This window comes from Myotis daubentonii, chromosome 2 (genome assembly GCF_963259705.1).
Source record: "Myotis daubentonii chromosome 2, mMyoDau2.1, whole genome shotgun sequence".
In the NCBI taxonomy this organism is placed as follows: domain Eukaryota; kingdom Metazoa; phylum Chordata; class Mammalia; order Chiroptera; family Vespertilionidae; genus Myotis; species Myotis daubentonii.
The window spans coordinates 200,191,091-200,197,867 of NC_081841.1; the positions used below are offsets into that span (position 1 = coordinate 200,191,091).

At 41.4% G+C, this 6,777-nt stretch overlaps 1 pseudogene; it reads right to left on the reverse strand.

Annotated features, from left to right (window-relative positions):
- Positions 1 to 4,099: 4,099 nt before the first annotated feature.
- Positions 4,100 to 6,404, reverse strand: LOC132226444 (exocyst complex component 3-like; annotated as a pseudogene).
- Between the last annotated feature and the right edge of the window lie 373 nt (positions 6,405 to 6,777).

A 6,777-nucleotide genomic window follows, 5' to 3' on the forward strand; every position in this document is an offset into this window, starting at 1 on the left:
CATAAGCTGGATACAAATTGATGAGATGCTTTGATCTGTAAAGAAGGTTGAGGTGGAATTGATGCTGATAGCAGCCCTATGGGATTGTGCGTGCAAATACCCACTTTTCCACTCAGAGGCCAGGGAGGCTCAATAAAGGGCTGCCCTTGCTCCTGAGTGACCCACCACCACACTGATACCATTCATCTGGCCTGCCTGGAGGCCACGCTCCCAGATGACACTACTTTGTTCTCCAAAGCAACAGACATAAACCTTTTTCTTAGCTGTGACCAAATAGATTACTCCTTTCTGCACAAGAATGTATGTCATTGTCAACATCAAAAAACATTCCTGCTCAGCTCTGGCAGCACCTGCCTTATTGATCGGGTGCCTTCTGAATATTTCGCCCACACAAAGCATTTAAACTTGTCTGATTTCAAACGTAAGGTAAGCAGAGCCACTGAGCAATACAGCACACACCTAATATGAAGATTTCTCGTCTTCTTGGTAATAACAGAATTATGCAAAAGCAGCCTTGACCCAGTAAGGATTTTCTCTTCAGAATCGAATCTCTGCTCTCTGGAACGCACAGCTCCTCACCCTCAGCCCCACCCCCTGGCTTTCTAGTCTCATTCAGTCCTGCCATACTCCTCTGTGTACCATCTCTCAAATCCAAGAGTTTCTTACCTGTAAAGTATGGCAAACTAATGAAAAATGTGACCAGACTCACCTAGTAGGTAAATGACTAAGGATAAATCACCCATCTTCATCTATTAATTCATTCTGAAATGTTTATTGATTATCTCCAATGTGACTGCAGTCAGCTGAGGTAACTACATTTAATTGAATGAGTGAGACATTACACCTGTCCCAGGATTCTCCCATTTCTCATTGTCCCCAAGTTGTTTGAATCCTGGGAAGAGTTGGGCCCTGCCACTGGCTCTCGTCATAGTAATCAGTAATGGTTGATGGATAGAGACCAAAATGGAGCCCTGGGTGTGAAAGTCCAGAACAAAACAACTTTCCAAAACCAGTATTCTGTCTTGGCGATATGAAATTTCACATATTATCAAAAATATTGGTGATGAGGTTAGTAAACACAGGGGAGATGTAAGGGCTGAAGATAACAATTTTAAAGTCATCAACATATAGAAGATACTTGAAGTTATAAACCTGAATGAAATCAGCAAGGAAGATAATAAACAGAGGGGTTGCTGATCAAGGGCTCTGCTCCCACAGACAGCTTCTGATTTGATTTTTGATGTCTGCAATTTACATGTATTTTAGATAGCACTGCTACTCTGATCTATGATTTCAAATGCCAGTAGTAGTCAACTCAGTGCTGATAATTTTGTAGAGAGACAAGTCTATTTCAGTGTGTGTTAATTTGTGGACTTCCACTGAAGGAGACTTCTATTTCAAACCCTTAACTATAAGGCTCCATAAGGATCAGAGTTACTTCTCCTGTTCTGATCAAACCTCTGGTCCCCTCAGCAAAAGCCCAAGGCTTATTGAGTATGTGTTTTCTAGATTTACTATCAAAGTAAAACTTATTTTAAGGCTATTTGAGGAGCCAGGACAACAGAAACTCTGTCAGCTGAGACTGTAGCTGTCTGCTTTGTATTTTATGAGAATAAAGGTGACTCTCAGGCACCGCAAAGCAACTATTGCCATCTCGCAAATATCTGTGCATTTGTATTCCCGTTTGTCAGGTAGGAGCAGATTTTAATCATTACTTTGTGCACCACTGTGCTAGCTGGATTTCGTTCCTCATCATCTGACACTGAATCAGCTTGTTTGTAGGCTCTCTCCTTAGAGCAGATTCAAACACCGAAAACACAGGTAAAACCCATGTGTAAAATTAACTGACCACTCAGGAGAACTGTTGAACTATTAAGGTGATTGGCCTTTGCTGTTGAAAAATAATGGCCCAGTTCCTGCTGTGATGGAAGGCAGACAGACACAGGGTGACACATGAGCTTAGCCTTTTCCTGGTTGCAATGGCTCTAGTTTAATTCTCCATTCCCAGTCCCACTGAGGTCACTGTGGAGAGCCCCACAACCTGGGAAGACCCTGAGGAGATCTATGTAGTAGGAACAGGAAGTCTAATTTCTTTGGTTCTATAATAGATTATGTTAAGTCGCCTTTTAAGAAAGGTAAAAGAAAGGATACAAGAATGGGAGAGTTATATACATACAGGTCTCTCAAAGCAAATAAACAATGTTATGGGATAGACTGTATGTGCTCCTTCTACACAATGATAGCATCCAATCTGATTTGTTAAGCCACCATGCCACTATCTCTGCCAAAGAAGCTTCCATAAGAATGCCAGTGTACACGCCAAGAGCTCTTTTTCCTTCCTAATTCCCCCAACCTGTCACTCCTCAAAATGCCAGATGGTTTTGAAGTTCAAGAATAATCGAGTTCATTGGCATCCACCTCCACCATCTCTATGACATACTTCCATCTGACCCCTGCGTAGCATTGCTTTTGGCCAGAGTTTATCAAAGTTAGTCATGAAAACATCTCATTTGCTTTCTAGCCAAAATAAGCTAGAACTTTTGTTTCTGCCATTATAGTTGACAGGTGTTCTGGGAGGGCCCTTTCACTGAAAGAAAAATACACCCTGCATTGGAAATGTGTTTTGAGTCACTGCTGGCTACACAAAAAGTGGAGGAATTCTCTATGGATTATACCTGAAAACAGAGAAACAAACAAACAAAAGTCCATATACTATGGCCAGCGACACAGCAGGTTGCCAGGCCCCAGCAGTGGACTGCTTGCAGGGATGCAGTTGACTTAGGGGCTGATGCCTATTATAAAGTTATTACTAGGATGCATTTAATAAATGATTCCACAGACTAAGATCAACAATATGCTTTAAATAAAATATCAGCAAGCCTAGAGCATGCAGGTAATGATAAAAGTCAGCAGAAACAAAACACATAAAAATTAGATTTCTAAGAACAGAAATATTGAAATTGTCAGGCATTTTAGGCATAAAATGCTAACAAAAATGAAAGGACCACAAAGATACCCATTCAAAAAGATGCCCACTCTCACCACTTCTATTCAGCATAGTATTGGAAGTTGTAGGCAGAGCAACTAGGCAAGTAAAAGAAAGAAAAGTCATCCAAGTTAGAAAGGGAGAATAAGGTTATCTTTGTTTGCAGATGACATGATCTTATACATACAAAAGTTTGTTAGAACTAATAGACGAAATTAGTAAAGTTGCAGGATATAAAATCAACATGCAAAAGTCAGATGCATTTCTATATACTGACAATGAATAATCCAAAAACAAAATTGAGAAAACAGTCCCATTTACAATAGCACCAAAAACAATAAAATATTCAGGAATAAATCTAACCAAAGAGGTGAAAGACTTGAAGGCTGAAAATTATAAAACAATGTAAATTTTTGAAAGCTTTTTCTCTAATATCAGGAACAAGACAAGGATGCTCACTCTTTATTCTTATTGAACATAGTATTGGATGTCCAAGCCAGAGCATTTAGATAAGTAAACAAAAGTAGAAGGCATCCAAATAGGAAAAAAAGAGTAAAACTGTTTATGTATGCCAATGACATGATCTTATATGTAGAAATCCCTAAAGACTCCACTGAAAAAACAATTAAAACTAATAACCAAATTCAGTAAATGTATCCATCTTGTCACCCAATTTTTCTTTCTCTAATTTTCATTTCTCTGCAAGAGTTTAGGCTCTTTTATTAAGCATCTGGGTTTCAGAAGCCTTTACACCATGCAGAAATTAGTGAGGAGCAAAACATGAATGAAGACAGAGCCTCTGTCTCCTCCACACACCTTTTAACCACCATGATTACCAATCAACCATGAGGCATTTGACATTAGCATCCTGCCTCACAAAGGATGTGGACAATAAGAATGAGAAAGCCTGAAGAATCACAGCCAGTAGAGTAATTGTCAGTCAAGGATCCGTGTGCTCGGGCACCTCACAAACAACATGCTTAGCCCTTCAAGAGACAGACTCTGGGAACTGAAACATCTAATGTAAACCCTTGAGAGTCACTTTTGCTTTGATATATTTCCGAAGGTTGAGATAAGTGCAGAAAAATGTACACAAAGCTAATAACTAATACGCTACTTGAGAAGCTTTGCCATGTTCAGATTCAGAACTGATTTCCTTGGAGATGGGCACATCATTTGGATTTGCCTGCATCGGACCCTGGTCCAGGCTCAATGATGGTTTGCTTTGTGTTCCAGCTGGCGTTGCCTGGCATGGCCAGCAGCAGGCTGACATGGTCATCCCTAATGTCTGGGGATTTGCTGACCAGAGTCAAGACTTCCAAGTAGGGCACAGAAGGGTCCTTAGTTTAATAACTTCTGAAATGGTGATGATTTTGTCACCGTACCAGTCTGTATCTTTGCCAAATCCAGAAGCCAGCTTCTGGAACAGGGAGAAGGTGCTCAGCCTTCCTGACCCTCTCTCAGCACCGTCCTTCTGTTCCTTTGGAACATAGAATGAGATGTGCTTCTGCATGAGAACCCGCGGGTACTCCACCGCCATTCGCCATCATCCTCTTTTTGTATGGTATTTTGATTTTGGCAAAATCATTGAAATATTCTTCTATGGTGACACAGATAATGTCTATAGCATTTGAGCCTAACAGCCACTTCTTTGGCTTTTGCTCATTGAGATGTTGCTTCAGATCCAAGAGCTCCTCCAGCAGGCTGCTGCAGCCCTCCTTTGCAATGGTGTCTCAAATACCATCCATGTGTGGTTGCTCAGAGATACACCTTCTTGCATTTCATTTTTAATTACTTCCTTTTTTAACTGACTGGATTCTGGCAGTTGCTGATGATTACTTTTATATCCTGTCAGTTTCTCAGGTGTTCTTCTTTACACAACTGAACTTCATCTTTGTATTTTTTAGCTGAAGACACAAACTAGTACCCTTGTTTTCAAATCTTCACATATTTGAGCTGCAACTTGAAGAATCTGTTCAAACATCTGGAGAATGATGACTGTTGAGTGGTGATACTCACGTTGGTCAGCTCCAGGCTCAGTTTCTTCTACCTGGTCTTTCCTGTCTGTTTCTAGTGCCTTCCACAGCCAGGCAATGATGTTTGAAGTGAGAGTTGACATATACATGTGGAGCAGCTCAGAGACCATGTTTGGAGAAAGCAAAATCTCCAGGGCATTCATGTCCACTTCCAGACCCAGCTCCACATTTCCTACCGTTTCTGTGCTCAGTAGGCATTTAAGACCCACAAAAACAGGCTCATAATCTCATTTGCTTCGAGGTCTTCCAACTGGAGTTCCTGTATCCGTGTACTCAGGGCCTTGTGGTACATGTTCAGGTAGTTTCTGAAAACTTCATAATAGGGAGAAAAACACTTAACCATCAGGTTTTTGGCAAAGATGAGATCATCCAGGATGTTCTTACTTATGATTTCCAGGTGGCAGACAAACCACATCTTGTCAGACTCCATGGTGTCTGACTGTGTGTCCTCAATTCTAGTCAAGGTTCTGTCCAAAATGGCGAACATTTTCTCCTTCCAATTCTTGGACCTACTGGAAGTAACAAAGCTAGTTTGCTCTTTTTGGTCAGGTATACTCCTGTCAATCCTCTCCACCCCCTTTTGGTGATCCTAGACCCGTGGTCGGCAAACTGCGGCTCGCAAGTCACATTCGGCTCTTTGGCCCCTTGAGTGTGGCTCTTCCTAAGCCTTAGCAGTACCCTAATTAAGTTAATAACAATGTACCTACCTATATAGTTTAAGTTTAAAAAATTTGGCTCTCAAAAGAAATTTCAATCGTTGTACTGTTGATATTTGGCTCTGTTGACCAATGAGTTTGCCGACCACTGTCTAGACGAGCAAAGTGGAGTCATGGGGGATGGTGACCAGTAACTTCTGCAGCACTACCCACAGCTGCTTGGCCAGCTCATCTGAGAGTCCCTTATGATTCTGAAGAGCCATGGATGAGGTTAAAGTTGTACATGTTCCCACTTCCCATGTAGTTCTTTTTATGTTAGCCCATCTCTGGAGCACTCCAGGTCCACTAACTTCTGGTGAACCTGTAGGAGAGCCCCTTGTTTAATAAGCTCCCAATCTGGACACTGACATATTCTTGAGAATCTCCACAGTTTTACAAGATGGCTGAGCTGTACAACACAAGGCATCCTTCACATGCTTGAGGCTCTCAATGGTATTAATGCTCTGGCTCCAGACTTTGTTGATATCAGTGGACGTCTTTGACATCATTCAGTGCATTGTGGGGCTTTCTCAGGCCCATGTACACCCCATACAACTGGACGGGGGCCTTCAATCTGGCCTCTCTCCTGTGACTCTGCTCTACTTTTTGTAGATGTTTCAGGTGCTGACACATCCTAGCAATCCTTTGTACCACTATAGCAACAGCCTCCTGGTCTGTCTCCTTCATGGTTAAAAAAAAAGGCAGAATCTCTATTGAGCTCATTGAGATGTTGCTCCAGATCCAAGAACTGCTCCAGCAGTATAACCCTAGTTATACTAGGGTGATACCTCCACACTGACACTCCACACCTGCCTGCAAGTGTTTCCAATTTCTTGAGCATGCTAATAATCACAGTTACTTCAAAGTCTTTGCGTTATATCTAGATCATATGTGGGCTATCTCAGTCTTCTAGATGCTTCGTTTTTGTAATTTGAGTCTCTCCGCTGTTATTCATGGTGATTGTTTACTTATTTCTTAAAGAAAAAACTGAGTAAAGGAGACTATCAACATTGCCATATCTCAGAAATTTGAAGAAAACAAGGCTTGCTGGCCTATCTGA